General features: G+C 35.0%; 1 long non-coding RNA gene across 3 annotated transcripts in view; it reads right to left on the reverse strand.

The window, feature by feature from the left end:
• Positions 1 to 248: 248 nt before the first annotated feature.
• Positions 249 to 19381, reverse strand: part of LOC143694370 (uncharacterized) — a 119344-nt gene continuing 100211 nt past the window's right edge. For all 3 annotated transcript variants that reach the window (XR_013182828.1, XR_013182827.1, XR_013182829.1), the window contains 2 exons: positions 5724 to 5822; positions 249 to 4393 (listed from right to left, as the gene is read on the reverse strand). This is a non-coding gene — a long non-coding RNA (uncharacterized LOC143694370). The remainder of the gene's footprint in view (positions 4394 to 5723; positions 5823 to 19381) is intronic.

A 19381-nucleotide genomic window follows, 5' to 3' on the forward strand; every position in this document is an offset into this window, starting at 1 on the left:
GCAGCTGTAGACACCCACAGCCAGGTGTGCAAGGAGAAACTGTAGCAGTAGCACCCAACAGAAGGGCAAAAAGTGACTCTGTTCCAGGACACTGAGGCACCCACTTGATGCCCTGAGAGGGAACCATGAGTTACTCCTGGAGAGATTGTGGCAGGTCACAAGAGGGAACTTCTTCGCCAAGACAACAATCAGCCATTGGAATAATCTCCCAAGGGAGTGATGAGTTCCCTGAAATTGGGCACTTTTAAAGAGTCAGCCAGCCTGGGTGCTGGACTATCTTGTCTACACCATCTTTTTAGAGAGAAAGGCTGGAACAGAGGATCCTTGAGGTTCCTTCCAACCAGGTATTCTGTAATAATTAGATAGTGAAAGTAAAATGAAGACAAATTTGTTTCATACATCTTTACTTCTTATAGATTACTCTATTAAATATGAGGGAACAACTAGGTTTTTTACTGAAAAACTGCATTTTCCAACTCAATTGCAAAAAAAAAATACAGGAAAAAACAGTGTTCAAAGAGGACAGCAATTGTTATTTCCATTCCCAGAAAAGAATGAACAGGAGAAACTGGATAGTACAAATAAAATTACAAAAGCCAGCAAGACAAATGCACTTTAATACATTTTACAGTTTTACAGCACTTCACAGAATCACAGAATCACTGAGATTGGAAAAGACCTTTGTGATCATCAAGTCCATCTAGTCCTTCAGCTGCAGTACTGGAGTTCTGTAGAGCTGCAGCTTGTCCCTGAACCAACCCCATTGACTTTAACTTGTTTTATTCTTTCAGAAAAGCAGACAAGGTTCAGATGGATTATGGCCTGGTTTTCAGTGGTTTCAAGGACTTGCAATTCCAACTGAAATCATGAGAATTGAACTGTCTTGATGAGCAAAATGAGGCCAGAGATTGAATTACTGTTTATATCATCTGTCCATAATACAGCATTGAAAGAAAAGAATCCACCCCACCCTCTCAGTCAGGTAAAAGTTAGATAAAACTGAGCATAAAGTGCACTGAGCATAAAGTGAGTGAGGAGCATCAAGCAGTGGGGGTGTTCTCCCTCCTAGCACAAGACAATTATGCAAGATAAGCTTCTTGACAATCAGTATTTTACCTGTATTTGTAGATTTGACTCTGAGACCTATGATTACACACTCTTGGCAGATTTTCATTTTAATTTTATTTATTTATTTATTTGGGGGGTTAACAGCTTTTTTGGCACCATGTACAGTAGTTATCCAGATGGTCATCTGTTGTAAGGTCAAGCAAAATAAGCAAAAGGACTTTTGTGCATTCCTTCCATGAAAGATAAATGGTGCCAGTACTATTGTCTCTATTTTGATATTTAAAACAAAAAAAAAGTGTATATATATATATGTACAGTATTGTAAAATAAAACCATTAAACCGAGTTACTTCTGGGGAAGTTTAATTTATCCTGAAATTGCAGAATAAATTACAAAATCAAAAAATATTCTGTGTTGCAAAGGTGATCCTTTTGAGATCCCCAAGGATCATCAAGTCCAATTTCTAAGTGAAAGGTCTGTACTGGATTGAATGCACAACCCTGAAGTTGTTAGCACCCAGCTCTAACCAAATGAGTCTCAGGGTCAATGGACAAATTTGCTTTTTGCTGCTTGAAAAGCTCTGATCTAATTATACATTATATTTTGGTACTGTATAATCCGATGAAACAGAAAAGCAAGGTCTTGCATGCTTTATTCTACTGAAGTAAGTTGCTCATATTATTAGCTTTACAAAATGATGTGATGTTGTACTGATAACATACTACTCATTCACTCTGATAGAAAGTAGAAATTTTAAAATCCCATTACCTTCTTTGGCTGTCCAAAGTAAAAATTATTAGTATAATGTTCTATCAATGTACAGATCATTTCTTTAATCATGAAATAGCAGAGAGAGCAGAGGAACTTTCTTAATTACTCTTTATTTGGCTATATCAAGATCTTAGAATTATTATCATCTATACTTGGCCCAATATCCAAGAGCCTACTGCATTCATTCTTTTTGAAGAAAGAATTATATAATTATTTCAGATCAGAGAAGTAATTTATGAGATGTGAAGTATTCCATTTTCCAAGACTTGAAGTATTTCACTGAAGCCAATTCTGTTTTACTCAAAAGTGTGCACTCTCATGAGAAGTAAAGGAAAATAAAGAAATAATTTCCTCTCCCCTTTTTTCTCAGCTAACAGACATAGGGGACTGAAAAATTTCTTCTACTGTTGTAAATATTTGTTTTTCTAACATAAGGAAAAAGAAGTGTATGACAAAACACCTAATCTAAAGTCATTGTCATGTATAATTTACATTATGCAAAAAGCAAGCTGTCCTCATATGCTGGGTGTTGACATGGAATCAGAGATGGGTTCTATTAAGTACAGGAAATAAAGCATGTAATTCCATCTCAGCTTAATGTCACCTATATCCAACACTCTGTGATACAATTATCCTTCATTATTCTCAGCCTCTTTGCTTTCTCTCTCTCTCCAGTCTGCTAATATTCACATTTTTGAGCCTAGGGAGTGAGCTCTTTTAGGAAGCTGATCCAACTCAAAACTAACGACCAAAAGTAAATTATTAGTACCAAAGGAAAAGAAACTTCTATTTTATGATGACTTACCATAACAACAACAGAATTCCATCAATATTTAAATTGAGCAAGTTTCACCATATGATTCAAAAGTGGGAAATCAAAATGTACATGTCCTTTGTGTGACTAGCACAATGATGGATGCTGCTCAGCATTTGTTCAAGTACACAAATGCACTTTAGCTCTACCCTTTGGTTAGAAACTTAAAGTTGCTGCAGATTAAGCACAGAAGTTAGGAAATATGGTCACAGCTATTCTGGTAAGCAAATTTTAAGATAAGATAAAGACTACTGACAACACCACAGTCAAGTTTAAAGTGCTTACTCATATTTTGAATGTATCTTCTAAACAATGGTTCTCAGAACTCAGAATAAAATCCAAATTTTATTAAGCAATATTAAAATTTACTGGGACTCTTTTCTTTGAATTGCTTAGTATCAAAACCCTATTGTAAAATGGCTTTCAAAATTCAGCAAAATATCTTTTTTACAATGATATGAAATACTGCTTATCTTAAAGATAAACTGCTTATCAGATTTAAGGCTCATCTTTACATTAGAATATTATCTATTAATCTATTTTTCCTTGTAATAATTTTTAACTTTATTCTGTAGATGAAATAGTAGAAGCAACTTTTATTACTATTCCTTGGATTTCAGTAAGGTTAGAGTTGTCTTCAGTATTACAGCTTTCAATCTAAATTTCCTGTTTCCCAGAGAATTTGAACTAAGACAAAAAACATTTTTCAAAGTATTTTCTATCATCTCTTTAAGCAAAAGCAAATTTCTAATTAAAAAAACTGCATTGCATGTAGATTAAATTTCAGGTAAAGGGCCCTATGCACTTTCTAGTCAGGTATGATTTTAAAATGGAAGCACAAAAGATTAAATAAAGAAGCTGAAGATTTCCCATTTCAAGATGAACTGTAAATTGCTTTGAAGCTTTATCAGGATGAAATACGTTTGTTGGCCTTTAATCTATGTTTGAAAACACCATAAAGAGCAATTAGAATTGGTATTTACCTTCCCTGAAACAATATGTAGTTTTAGAAGTATTTAATAAGTCTGTTGTGGAATTTTTTCATCAATTTAACAACTAATATTTCTCAGGAGCTCTAGTAAAATATTTATTCATGTAAATTTTTAAACATCATTTAGTGACAGATTCAACAAAAAATATGCCAACCACTTTTTCGAATAAGAAACAGAATTTAAATAGGCTTTGATATTTTCTGCTTACATACTTGTGTACCAAGCAGATGTTGTTCACACATCTCTTACACACTTCTCTGTTATTTATATATAGTGTCCCATGTAATAAAAATTTGACAATTTCCATTTTAGAATAATTTTTAAGAAAATACTAAAATGTTCTATTTGCTTATTTACATGTGTTTATTATATATATGCAATTGGACATACATGAATAAACTAAAGACTTTTATGCTGCTAACAGAAGAAGAAGTTCTCCCTGGAACCGGGATCAATTTTTCAGTTAAAGATATTAAGTTATTTTCTGCCATGTGTCACTGAATCACTTATATATACATTATAGCAAGGACTGCAGCCTTATTTTAGGATAAATTAAAAAGTCACACAGCAGATAAATCTGAAAAATACCATTATCTCTTCCTGTCTGAACTAAGCCCCACCAAAAAACTGAGATGTTTTCTTTCTTTTTTTTCCCAAGGGGGACGCAGATTCCTGAAGAGTCAGTTCCTCCCAAAAGCAATGCAGAACTTGTACCACACATACTGGAGCAAGAGCTTTGATCCTGTAGCTGGAAAGAAACAGTCACATGTCAACAAATGCATCACACCAAACTCTGTGGTTTCACTTTGTCCTTGAATCATGCTTGCCAAGTTTCATCATGGCAAGTGTCCTGTCAAGCATTTTGTTTCATTACAAGCTTTGAAAATGCATAAGCATTCTGCAAAAGACAAAGCCTCCTTGATCACTCCCAGACTTTCCATTTGCTATCAATACAATAAGACTCTTCAATTTGCCCTTGTGGTGGATTAGGCCAGCTGTGACACAACACATGTGAAGGGAGTCTTGTCAGGGTAAAAATTTAGATGTGTTTCTCTCAGGAGCACATGATTATCCCTTGCTTTAGGTATGTTTAACTAGATTAATAGATTCCATTAGCTTAACATCAGAAGGAACCTTTTTCATCATCTCATCTGACAATATACATAGCAGAGATCCCTAAATTTCTCCACTCTACCTTGCACTTCCTATCTTCTACCTACCACTCTACCTAACAACTATCTTCTACAAAGATTGAGAGCCTTTAACAGAAACCCTCAAAGGACACTGAATTCAGCATTCTCTTTACTAGGTTGTTCCAGGAGTTAATTAACCCTTCTCTTCTCATTTTTAGTTTCAATATGCCCCGCATGATCTATTGAAAATCTTTATGTTTTCTCCTGTTACACCACATGGTCCTTTGGTATTCATCTTTCTCCCTCCACACCTATACAGTATAATCATACCAACTCTCAAAACTCTTCAATAAACTACACAGAATTATCTCTTTTCATTTCTTGCTGCAAAATATTTTTTTATTTCTCAGTATTTCTACTGGTGTCCACTTTGAAATGCAAACACTAGTACCACATAAAACATTTTAATACAATCTTACCAAACTACAGGGATGAATGTTCCTATCCCTACTCACTGGTCTCTATTTACACATTCAATATTATATTATTGTTTTGTGTTATGGCTTTATTTTGAGAGCTGTCATTGAATTATCTACCCATTATGAATTTGAACACTTTCTGAGCCACTATTTCAAGCTGCAGTAGATGTGGCTTATCTTTCTTATGGTTAGGTATATAATTCTAGACTTTCTTTGTTAAACATTTTTTCTAATTATTTTAGTCCACAATTTTTTTTCATTTACTTTTTCTATGCCATGTTTTTTTTTTTTCATTTCTGTACATGCCATTTAGTCAATCCTTAAGTCAGTCAAAGAAGCTATCATTGAGTTTTATACAGAAATACATTTAGGTTGCATTTGGAAAGATACCATTTTTATACCTATCAGCTAATTCTTGATCTGTTCAACTTTTTTGTTTTACTAATACAGTAATAGTGATACTTACCTCAGGAAAAATGATCTTTCTTCATATTAATGATAATAAAAACATAATAAAAAACTTCACAGGAGATTCAGAATTGTATCCAGAAGAGGTCTTCAGTGCCTACAGCAAAGCATGGAATGGATTAAAAAGGCTGCAAAGAAAAACTGCTGCTTGCTTATGTGGCAAGCAAACACCTGCTTACCCATTTGACAACAGAGGTGCCTAATATTACTTGACTTTAAAGTTATATTCTCTCCATAAATTCCACTTTTGGCACAAGCTTAATATTGTGCCAGTATAAACAGCTGAGTATTTCTTATACCTAAGCCTCTGTGAGATGTAGAAATAAATGTGGATTAACCTCGCAGGACCTCAGATATCCGCTGTACAAATGTTTCATCCAAGCTAGTCACTCACTCTTTCAAGAGCATAATAGAAAAGTTTAGAAAAGAGTTTTCCAGTTTACTTCAGAAGTCTATACATAGGATGAGATGTTTTTCTTTTCTGTTCAATAATGAGGAGTCTGGGTGATTCTGTCATACATAGGCATCTATATTTGGTTATGAGGAATCCATCTTTAGCTGCTACATAGCCTAAATCCTTGAGAGCTGTGATGCAGTTCTCATATTCTCAGTGTGTTTACACAGGGGGATGAAAATATTTATTTAAAGAAGAGTCTCATATCTGCTTTTGATATTAGCTCATAATCTAGAGGATTACACTCATAGAAGCATGTGAAGTTGTTTTAGTTCCATCCTCAGCCTGACAGAAGTTATATCTCTTCATATCTGAGAATTTTCCCTCAAAATGAAGGGAGCTGAGAATTGCAATTTTTTTCAGACTTAGATTTCTTGGACAGTAGTTTGGATTTTGATAGTGTCATATATTTTCTCTCTGTTCCCCAGCTCCTGACAGACAAGCAACTGGACATATGGATATATCCTCATGCAATACAGGATGGCAATGATACACGATGCCTAGTACATGCAAATCTCCAACTTGAAAGTAATTCAAAAAGGTAATTAGAGTTAAACAAAGGAAAAATTTTGTCAATCAAACAGACAAAAATACACACACAAAGCCAATTCACCATAGTTCCAAACTTAATTGTGCAAGCTGTTAAAACACTTGCAAAATATTGGTAAACTAAACTCCATTTTACTTTTTATAGCCTCTGCTTTGCTGTGCACATGCTTGTTAGTTCATTTACATAGAAATGAGTCTCAGAAACATAAAGCTTTTCATTTTCACTGAATACAACTTACAAGCATTATGCATGCTAAATTGGAAAGAGAAAGACTTCTGGAAAAAAAAAAGTTACATGGCTCTGTGATATATTGAAACATAATTTTCAATTAAATCTGGAAATTTCTGGATGTTTGTAAGAAGAGGATTGTGTGTTTCTGCTGTACCTAAACCGACATATTATTGAAACTATAATGTTTCCATACTGTGATTTGCAGGGTCTGTAAAGTTACTACATTATTGAAGATATAGAGGTGTAAGCCTAACCTCTGTTAAAGGAGTGAGTTCTATGGAAAAGATATGCTCACACATATTTTCCTCAAGAAAATCCCAACACATCTCAATCTTCTTTAGGGAGAATTAAGTCATTCCTGTGTGATGAGGAAGACAGCCAGTAAAGGATCTCTCACATCCTTCCCCTGAGGCTGTCCTGACTAAAGGAATCCACCAGCAACACAGAACAGAGTGCAATCATAGAATCAGATAGTAGTTTGGTTTGGAAGAGACCTTTAAAGATCACATAGTCCAGCCCTGCTGTAGCAAGCAGGGTCATCTTCAACTGGATCAGGTTGCTCAGAGCCCAGCCAAATCTGACCTTGAATGTTTCCTGGGTGGGACATCTACCAACTCTCTGGGCAGCCTATGCCTGTGTCTCACACCCTGACTGAAAAAAACTTATTTCTTATATCTACTATCTAATATTTAACCTAAACCTACCCTCTTTTTGTTTAAAATTGTTACCCCTTGTCATATTGCAGTAGATCCTGCTAAAAAGTTTGTCCCAGACCTTCCTACAAGGCCTCCTTTAGGTACTGGAGGGATGCAATGAGATCACCCCAAATCCTTCTCTTCTCAAGCTTAACACTGACACTCTCAGCCTTTCCTTGTAGGAGAGGTTCTCCATCCCTTTGATCATCTTGGTGGCCCTCCTCTGAGTCACTCCAGCAGCTCCCTGTCCTTCCCGTGCTGGCAGCCAGAGCTGATGCAGCCCTGCAGGTGGGCTCTCAGCAGAGCAGAGCAGAGGGGCAGAATCCCCTCCCTGGCCCTGCTGCCCACGCTGCTCTGGATGCAGCCCAGGACACGTTTGGCTCTCTGGGCTGGCAGTGCCCATGGCTGCCTCATGTGCAGCCTCTCAGCCACCAGCACCCCCAAGTCCTTCTGGGCAGGGCTGCTCTGGGGCTGTTCATGCCCAGCCTGTGCTGAGACTGGGGCTTGCCCTGACCCAAGTGCAGCACCAGCACCTGGTCTTGTTAAACCTCAGGAGATTCCCACGTGCACACATCTCCAGCTTCCCCAGGGATGCAATCCCATCCCTCAGGTGTATCAACCACACCACTCACACCACTCAGCCTGGTGTCCCCAGGTTTGAGTTGGGGACAAAAGATTTTAAGCTTCTTTTTCCATCCTGTTGGAAGTTCCATGGCTTTTCTCTTTTATTCAATGTCTGCCAGCTTATAGCATGATTTGACAAGTGATGTTACAGATACCAGTAAGAGACCAATGCAAGGCAAAGAAAACATGAGCAGGAATTTCTGGTAACCATCTGGTAATGCAGATACAAACTCAACATTACTCTTGCATAAGGGTGCACCCTTATGCAAGTAAACCAAAGGAAACACAAACAACAAGTTAAATCAATGAAATTCAGATTTCTACTAATATTAGCACTGTTACTTTTGAATACTTGCCTCTAAAATATTTCTTTTTGGTGAGGGTGGTCACTCTTTGTGATTAATAGACTACATAAAATAGATTAGGAGTCAATAAGCATCACTGGCTGAAGAAAGGAAATGTTCAATCACGTATATATTCGTTCCTGTATATATTTGTCAGGTCAAGTTTACAATTGAACATGCCTTTAAATATCTTTAAAATAATACATATATAATTTTTATATGTTGCTAGTTAGAATATATTTTAATTATGAATTGAATACATAAATAGGTAGTTTATGTGTGATTGAATATATTTACCTTTGGGGTTAAAAAGATATTTTTCTTTTTAAAAAAATTGTATTTCATATCAGTTTTAAATAATTTCTGGAATTTTTAGGATACATTTGTATCCTATTTTAAAAAACATACAAATGTAGAATTACAGGATTACACAAGACACAGTATTTTAAACTTGCGAATATATTCAGTACAATACAGACATGTAATTATATACTTATCATATATGAAAGTATTGGAATTTTTATTTTATCGTTCCTTTAAACATATATGAATATGGCTTTATATCACAATGAAGTTTCAAGCAAGGTATTTTTAGAACCTTACCAGGTATAAGTTTTTATGAATAAAGATGGAAAAAGTTACCTAGATACTAAGAATTTTCCTACATGATGGCTTTTACTGAGTTAGAATCAGACTTTGATGATGTTGATATATTATGTTATACTATGGTCACAATTCTTAAATTATTTCTAAATTCAATTAAATTCAAAATTTTTACAATTATCAATTGGATAAAACCTCACCCTAAAAGCTGCCAAAGAGAGTGAAAATGATAGCATGATGGCTTTCAAAATGAACAAAATAATGGAGTATAAAATACTCCATTAAAATAATTTTTAAAATAATTCTGCTTGTAAAATAATTAATGCTTATGCCATGCCTGGCTATGTCTGTCTTCCTTACCAATTTTGACATTTTCATCTAATTTAATATACAATTTTTTGCAGTAGTATTTAATATAAAATCATGCTGCCTGATAAACTGAAATCACAGCTCCCAAGATTTTGATGTAATAAGACATACATTGTAATAAGACATGCATTTTAACATGAGTAGGCACCTTTGTATCTACAATACATAACTGACTCTGCACTATTTGCATTATCAGCATGGATATCAGTCAGACCTTTCTAGCAAAACACAGGCACATACTTTCTATATTAGGTAATACTCAAGGCTGTTAACTGGACAGAAGACTGATGAGTTTCTAACTACCATATATACCCCTTTAGATATCTAGTAGTTCAGCTGAATCAAGATTTTCTATTCCTCACCTAAAAAAGAAATTTCAGACTATTCGATTATTTTCACTCCTCCAGTATTTTATTATGTAAACAAAACCCTCTGCTCTGTTTTGACTTCTGTCTCCAGACAACAGCAGTTACTAGTCATTCTAGAGCCAGATGTTTATTGGGTGTAAATCAGCATAAGGTGTTATAGAAACATGGTGAACTAAGCAACCTGAGGTTTTTGCTGTCCTTGGGCTATGTCTCAAAGTTATACTAGAAATAAGAAAGAGAAAACAGCAGAGAATCAAAAACCATAGTGGGAAAGAGAAAGACTGAAAAGCATTTGGCTGACTCACAAAGATTCAGTCTTTGTAAATACTGGAGATATAAACAGTGGCAAAAAAGGATTTGTTTTTCTTTAATTTTCACAATATATTTATTATCCTTAAGCCATTCATAAAGAGATGTTTTACAGACCCATGTGGGGACTGAGAAGAAAAGATACCAATATCATTTTCACAGTACTTTTTAATTAAGCTTTTCCATATACAGTATGTAAAACATTAACACTTTTTCAGCACACAAGACACGAACAGGGTCCTGAACCTGCTGCAGCACTTGGAAAGCATTTTAGAAAAGCAGAAAATTTTAATTATTAAAAGGTTACATGGGTGGTTCTGCTCTGTTTGTCCATAACACTCTCAATATGGCGTAATTGTCTCTGCATTCTAACACCCAGCAGCAACAGCAAACTGTGCTGCTTCCACACTAAGCCAGGGTGTTTTCCAGCAGTCAGCTAATTGGAAAATTGTAATAAAGTGTAAAGCATGTATTACAGCCCCATATGATTTCAGCTTATGCCAGCACTTTCCTTGCTTCTTCCTGATTTGTTGTATTTCTCCTTCCATAGTCCCTTGGATTCATAAACGGATCTCACACATACCAGCATTTTAGTCTGTTTAACCATCCTTTTATGTGAAATTAACACAGTATTTCATGGCAATCACCTTTCTTTTTACGTGCTCTACTATTTAAGTAGCTTCCAGTGATTACAGAATGCCCAATCATAATGCTAAAGTGTTGAATCACATAGCCTATAATTTATAGGGACTACATTATCATGTGGAAAAAATACTCAGTACTCCATGCTGTTACTGTTATTACTACTGCCCTCACAATGGCTGCTTAGTTGCAATTTTTTAACTCTGAAGCTTAAAGTTAAACATCATCATTCCGGCATTCCCTGGTGAAATGAGTATCCAAATGAAGAATTCTCAAGTCACAGCTAAAGAAGTAGTTATCCTTTCAGGATAAAATACAGTAACTGCTTTATAGCACTCAGCAGGAATCTGTGTAGGCAAAACACAGAATAAGGGAGCAAAATAATGAGCCAGAGATGAAATTTATCCAGAACTGAATTTAATACCTTCCCCTGACAGAGAGAGATGAGGCTGTACCCCACCACAAATTACATACCTTTTTTATGGTATGGCTTCACATTGACTCACAGAAGATTCTACTTGCATGTTACCAAATCTACTTCAAGCTGCAACTAGTTGTTACTCAGATTTCTAAACTCAGAGTGAAGTACTGACCCAGCCATGCCCTTTCTAATTTATAAAAGCTGAAGAGACTACAGTATATGGCTATACTGCAGCAGTAGCTTTTTGACTTTACTACTCAATTACTGAGTCAATTGTTTTCTGTATCTTTCCATTTTCTTTGAACTAATCCATCTTGCTAAGATTCAGTAAATACCCTGTTTCACCCACTACTCCAGAGATCTGTACTTCTAAAATTCAGGTGAAACATTTTGCAACTGCTTATACATTATCTCCAAGAACAGCTCCTTCACCTTTTTTCACATCCTTATCTAATTGCACTGACCTTGAAAGCCTGGGCAGGTCGATCTGCTTAATCAAGAATTGGCAAATATTATAAACAACACAGACCCCAAATGTTCTAAATCTATCCCATTGACATCTTATTCACCTTCCTGTACTGAAGAGCACTGGAGCTTGGAAATAGCCCTGAAGAAATTGCACTACTGATAAGAAGTTGGTGTTACTACTATTCATTTTGGTACCTTGTATAGAACAACAATATTGATTTGTGTGCCATGATTATGAAAAAGGGTTGCCCTATACTGAAAATGTACTTGAAATTTTTGACAATGAAGACCTTTCCTCACTCCTGCTGGGAATGTTCCACTGCAACTTTAAAGCAAACTTCATGTCATGAACATTTCTATATACTTTGCATTTTCAATTACAGGGAGGTTTCACAATAATTTGCTAAGGCAAGTATTACCACCACTTTTGAAGAAATTGGCATGACAACTTCTAAGGCACATGGAAAGAGGGCAAGACCAAATCTCATTCAATGGGACATTTCATTCAGTCATCTTCCCTGGCCTAACAATCCTGAATTACTCTGGATCTACTGAAGTCTAATTTAGGTTTAGTGCAATACTATATTTAGTATCACCATATTGAGAAATCTATAGTACAGAGTAATAAAGGAATACAGAGTACAATGTAAACCTTGCTTTTAATATAGAAACATGAGCACCATATAGTTCTTGGTTTATGCTTTTTCATGTACAGACTTTTGTTGAGAGGCACTCTGAAGATTCAGTTTTCACTCAGTGCTAATTTAGTAGAAGCTGAGCATGTTTATGCCAATTTTGAATTAAGTTCTCCATTTCTATTTTAAAGCAATTAGCATGCTTTTGTTCTATTCTATTAGTTGCAAAATCAATCAAAGAAGCTTTCCATTATTTTTCTTTTTTCTTAAGTCAGAGACATTCTCCACAAAGAAACAAAGGTTCAGTCTCTTTTGTTTTGCCTTTATTTCATAGGCTATTCTTTGTTCATGGGAAGCTTCTTTTGTTTTGTTTTTTTTTTTTTATTTTAAATGGAAAAATGGACATAGTTTCACTCTGAGGAGCAATGAACTCTGCTTTCTTACTGGCATTCAATAATTGCTTTCTACAGAAAGGAAGAATAATACCTCCCATCACTCTTTACAGATAATATTAAAAATAATAGCTATGTTTTCCATTAGTTATTTTTATTATGGTAAATTATTACACATAGCCTGAAAATTGCATATAATTTCTAGGAAGAATTGTTCAATATAGACCTTTCACAGTATCCTTTGTCTGATGAATGTCAAAAGCAGTACCTGAGTGGCTAGGTTGTACTAAAATATAAGCAGTCACCTAAAATCACAGCCTTGTATTCTGACTGAGCAGCACCTTGGATTCAACCTTGCCACTCTCCATTTTCTAACAGTACATGAGCAAAAATGTACACTTTTGGCCAAGTCAAATTCTTACCCATGAATTTACAGTTTGGAGTTTCCTCTGCTTATGGCCCTGTCTGGTTTAACCTGGTAACCACTGCTCTCAGAGGAAAACGAATCAGTAGAGTCCATTACAGTGTGAAGGTGGTGCTGCTGTTTTCTTCTTAAACTTGCTGATTAGAACACATAGTAACAACTTATTGACTAGGGGACACACTATATTGAAATTTAATCCCCACTCACTTCCCATTGCCTAAAATTATCCAAAGATGCCTCCCACTTTAGAAGGACTCTGTGCCTTGCAGGAATATAATAGTGGCTGTTGCCTCAGTTTAAAAGACTGACAAGGTCTGAAAACAAAGACCATGTCAGACTTCTTCTGCATTTCTCCTAATCTTTATACTAGAAAATCCCATGTATTTTGCCTGCTATTTCAAAAACTACAGATCTTGCAGATGTGCCTTAACAGCACCAAGTCTTTATAAGGAAGAGTGAAAAGAATCTTTTCTGACCAAGACCATGAGATCAACCTTTTCTGGAATTTTAAAGGACCCCTGTCAAGATTACTCCTATGTGCACAGTTAACAATGGGAAAGTCTCTGAATATTACAGATACTTTGAAACACAGCTCCGAAATATCTAATTCTTCTCCCCTACCAGGATCCCAGGAACTTTAGAGTAATTTCTAGATTTTTAGTATGGAGACTAAACCTCTAAAAGCTATAAACCATTTAGCATCGTGACCGATGCCATCACCTGTGTCATTCAGTCCACGGGGTTTGCCAGTCCAAGGGACTGTGTATTCTTGAGCACCATCTAGCGGGATTTTCATGGTTTACAGATTTAAAACTCTAATGTCACAGCTCTTTCCTACATTAAAAAGGATTTTAAACGTGAACTCCTACTTTGGCTAAACTTTTCTATGCTGTTAGAGAGCCTCGGGCTTTCTTTTTCTCCTGAGTGTGCAAGGGAGTAAAGAACTCTGAGCTGTGACAACAGTTTCCTGGTCTGTTTCCAGGATGCTTGCTTAACTATGAGACCTTTTGCCTGTTATTTTGTTTTTGGGAAAATTAAAAAAGGTTTTCAGGTTTCTCAAAGCATAAAAAGAAAAATAAAAAATAAGATACTGTAAAATATGGAAACTTTGTGCCTGGAAGTAGAATCTAAGAGAAGGAAAACTGTTTCCTGGGAAACCATCACTTGAAATCCATAAACTGAGTTTACAATAGGAATAAAAATACTCTGAACACATAATAAACCCAGCATTTTAAACTCATCTAAAACTTAATTTTTACACAATTCCAGCTACAGCCCCATTTCCAGATAATTTTCCACAGAAAAATATAAGTTAATATTCTAACCAAAGCCTTGTTTACAGAAACAATGAAGCAGGATACAGTGTCTGTTTACTTTATGATTGTTCTTAGATACATGGGTTTCTTTTCATTGTATTTGAGGCAAAATTCCTTGCAATGGGACAGCCTGGTTTTAGTATCTCAAAATAGCTTAGAATTGAGGGAAAAAAATTATTATGTGGAAAACAGTTGTAACTGACATGACAAGTAGAGAAATAAAATTCCTTTCTATAACTTTTGGGTTTTTTTTTTCATAGGCAAATTTTAAGCAGGAATATATTAGTGGTCTATGTCTGGGCAAAGTTTAGCCTTTTCATAAATAAGGTAAATGTTGTCCCTCTATTTACTCTTAAGTACTTGTAGTGTCCAAGACAAGGAGTTTAGAGTATGTTTTAATAGTAAATCGCTTTAAATACTCCCTTTTTTCTGAGAAAAATGCAGAAATATCACGTTTTAAAGTCAACTGCATAGTATATTTAATGTTTACTGTAGGATATTCCTAAGATTATCTCTAAGAGAAACAGCAAATGAGACCTCCAAAGCCTCTTGCTTTTTTGCCTTATTTAGTCTTTCTTTTGGAAGAGAATAATATGGCTAGGAGTTCATCAGAATTTGCCATTATGATAGATAGCATGTTTAGATGATGAATTATAACAAGATTAAAATTGCAATTTTAGTACTCTTATCCAGATACACCAATTTACCTGTATTAATGAATGGAAGACCTTTCATGACCCTCAAGCATATATTTATTACTTTGTTTTCCCAAGCAGAAAAAGGGAAATCATAATTTCTCTCTGAAATATCATATAAAACTCCCTTGTAGGGGAAACCACCTATACAGAAAGGAGACACTATGCACTATATTTTGGAGTAAAGGGCAAAAGATAAAAGAAAAATATATTTTCTGCGTCAAAGTTATTCTTTATTGGAAATTTATTTCCTTAAAAGAACCTGAAAATATGAGGAGAAAATAAAAGAAGAGAGATTTTCTCTAGCAATCAATAGTAAAAGTACAACCAGTATGTCAAATTTCACTCTTTCCCTGCATTTTCTTCTGGGAAAATAGCATAAGTTCTTTGAAGCTTTCTTGCATCAAGACTGTAGGTGTTTGGAGGAGCAGATGTACTGGCCATAAATGTCAGAATTTTGAGTATTTTTTCACATATCTGCCTGATGATTACATGTACACAGAAACATTTTGCCCAATTGACGCACTTCACTGATTATTTGTTACCAACAACAAAGGTTTTTTTTGTTTTACTTCTTTAGTATTTGGAAGTGTTTTTTGATAAGACAAACTAAATTTGAACTTGTTCAAAATGGAGAGAACATGAATTTTAGCTCAGCACTCTTATCCTTATTGAAAATTGTTGCATTTGATAAATTTTGGCACTTTTGAGGATTTATTCCTTATTTGAGAATATATGTGTTCTGCTTGTGTTAAGTGTTTGCTGCTTGCTGGAAAATTCAAAGGTTCACATTATCCAGCACAGCCTTCCATTTTGGCATATCCCGGTTTCAAGAGATCAGACACAAAGCCCTTGAGGTGCCTGGGAAGTTGGCAGCACCTCCAGAGCTCACCCTCCTGAGGAGTTAATCTCAGCTGCTGCTCTCACTCTACTGCTTCAATTTTATCATCACTGGTCTTGTTAAGTTCTCTGCTACTTAACAAAAATGGCCAGCCTGTGTGGAGGACAGAATGATCTATTTTTTGTCATGAAATAAGAGCTAAGGAATGCCCCTTTAAACACTCAGATAACACATTTGAAATTAAACTAAAAAAAATCATATTTTTGGTCTATGAATCTAAAAGATACAAAGTATCTTGGAAATCAAAAACATGCATAAGTTTAAGACATTTGTAAAACTTCAGGAAGTTGTCAAGAATTGGTAGATATTCAGCCTGAGAAGATTAAGAGACTGTGTGTTTGTTTATAACATCCTTGCAAAAATCACATATTTTAAGCAGAGGAAAAAAAGACTTTTCATTTTCCCTATTTTGATTCAAACAAGAACTGTTATTAGTGGAAGAAACATTTGGTAATTTGTCTGGTATATGATCTATATGGAAGCTTTGTTCTTCCCTATAAATGGTTTTGATGTTTCAATACTGTGACATCAGAGCAGCAGTGATCTGAGTAATTTCTATTGTATAGCAATGGCATCTGTCATTATTCACTTCTGCTTTGGAAAGGAGATTATTTCAGTTAGTCATTTTAGTCATTTTAATCCACATAATAAATATTAAAAGTGATCATTAAAAAGCTTATTTAGTAGAGATTGATCCTTTATTAATATTCTCACAACTCAATCCATCCCCAATGCAAGATAAATTAATCATTCCTTCCTAGTTTTTATGTATCAGAATAATCTCCTTCAAGAGTTCCTGACCATACAGCTTCAGGGTAATTAGCTTTACCCAGATTCCTTTTTACTCTATTCCAACTTCTGCAAAGCAAAAGGACTGAAATTCAACATATTTCTTTTGAAACAGTTGTTACTGAAATTTTTTTATGCTGCTAATATTACCATTCCTTTGTGTGCTCAAAGGTGATGTTGTTTTGAAGCCTGGAGTACACTAATTAACTAACACAGAGAAATGGTGGCATCTTCAGTAAATACCTGTATGCAGACTTTGATGGAAAAGGTGCTGGATTCCCAATTTTTTCCTACAGAAAATATTAATTTGTATTAAAAGAGTATATCAATCCTGTGATATTTGTAATAACAGAATTTATTTTTCAAAGCTATGTCCTCACAGTGAAATTATTTTCAAATGAAAGATTAAGGGTATTTGGGGTCTTTTTTGGTTTTTTGTTTTTTGGTTTTTTTGGGGGGGGGTTGTTTTTTTGTTTTTTGGTTTTTATTTTTGGTATTTTCTTAGGTTTGTTTTTTTATTTTAGAATGCAGGCTGGTTAAAATTTAACTCTCTCCCTTGTTAAATAGTTGGTTCCAGCAACATCAAATAAGCAAACTACATAGCAGGTTTCAGGTGCTTTAAGTTCCCTGCCACAGAGGCAGAAGCCTAAACTCTGTGTTCAGTGTCTTGAACCAGAACTCCCAGCAGTTCCAGTAGAGTAACATGGAAGGTTAAAAAAAAAACAAAAAAAAAAAAAAGCAGAGTCAGACAATCACAATTAATTCCTGGAAACATAATTTCAGAGCAGAAATACTTGTTTCAATGATAGCTACACAATGTTTCTTATTTTCTTATCCTGCCTTGCTTGTAGGATTTTTTTGTCACTTGGTTTTGATTTAGAAGGAGTCCAGATTTTGACATCTCAATGTTTTTGAGAAATAGAATTCTCAAGTTCAGGCCAATTCTATTAGGAGTTCTAAAATTACTAACCTCAGCATGTTCAGAAAGTGGAAGAGTAGAAGAGAGAAAACTTGCTTCAGGAAAACCTAGGAAAAGCTGACATGCAATGCAGGAAAAATATAGGCATGAAAAAGATGTTTTGCTTCAGTGTCTATTTTCAGAAAAAAAAAATCTCAGAAAGGCTCCAGAAAGTTAGAATAGTTTTATATAATATGGACAACCCCTGTATTTAAGAGCATTAGTATTCTCTGATGAATATGTCACATTATAAACTCTGAATATGTAATATTTGAGTCCTTCTGATCACTGATTCTCTCCTGAAGATGGAAAGTCTTGTATCATTGTGAGTGGTATCTCAAGGACTAGCCATTGTGAGTACCAATATGACACTAGAAATAGGAAGTTCTGATTTCTGCAACATAAGTATAGATACAGACCTTCACGTGAGTTGTGTCCATTGATGGAAATATTCCTTTCTTACCATAAATTGTTCCACTGGCTTTAGTAAGACTCATGTCAGTGGCCTAATTCAATGCATTAAAGCTCAGAAACCTAAAACATCTACAGATGTGAAAAATTAACCAATAAAATACTTCTGTCTGCTGCTTCTTTTATAACATCTACATATTCTGAGCTTATTAAATTTAAATGAGCCTAAAGCTTTTAGCTGCACTGTTCATTGCTTTTTCTCTGTGTGCCTTTGTGCCACAGCAGGAGTGTTGCATGCCTTTGCAATATTAATATTTCTAAACATCTGGCATCTCCTATATGACTTCACAGATTATCTGTAGAGGAAGCCAAATGGAAAAAAAGAAAAAAAGTGAAACTCCAGTTTAAAACAAGTTTCTACAAATACATCTCTACTAGCAGCATTCTCTGAAATGTGACAGTTTCAATAATGTGCCTCTTTCTACTGGAGGTGTTTTAAAAAGGTGAATTAAATTAATTGAGGAGACAAACTCCAGCAGTGTGAAATGATCCAGCAGAGAATATATAACCCTGTATAATCTTTACTTGCCCTCTCACAAGAATACCATGTTTATAAATTTTCAGCCAGACTTGAAGGAGAGATTTACAAATTAAACTCACAGAGATACACATACACACATCCATTCAGCTCTGCCTTTGGGGATTTACACAGAAAAATGACAGAACAGCACACTGTAACCGTGTCACCTTGCAGTTATTAGAAGTTATAAACCCATAAAACCAAACAGGAGGTGGTTCTTATTGCTGACCAAAACAAAAAAAAAAAAAAAGAAACAGGGGAAAGGCCTATTTCAGAAACTGTTTTGTATTTAGTATTTAAATCACATGTTTATTATAAGATTCAAAATGTGATTTTTTTATTGTGCCGTGAATATTTGATTCCAGCATGGGAAACCTATGCCCACTAAAAGTAGTTATAAATGCCCCAAGTAAATGTTTATCTCCATTCTGTATTTTAATTAGTTTAATGCTTTGTTTTTGTCACTTTTTATAAAAA

This window comes from Agelaius phoeniceus, chromosome 6, assembly GCF_051311805.1.
Source record: "Agelaius phoeniceus isolate bAgePho1 chromosome 6, bAgePho1.hap1, whole genome shotgun sequence".
Taxonomy (NCBI): Eukaryota; Metazoa; Chordata; class Aves; order Passeriformes; family Icteridae; genus Agelaius; species Agelaius phoeniceus.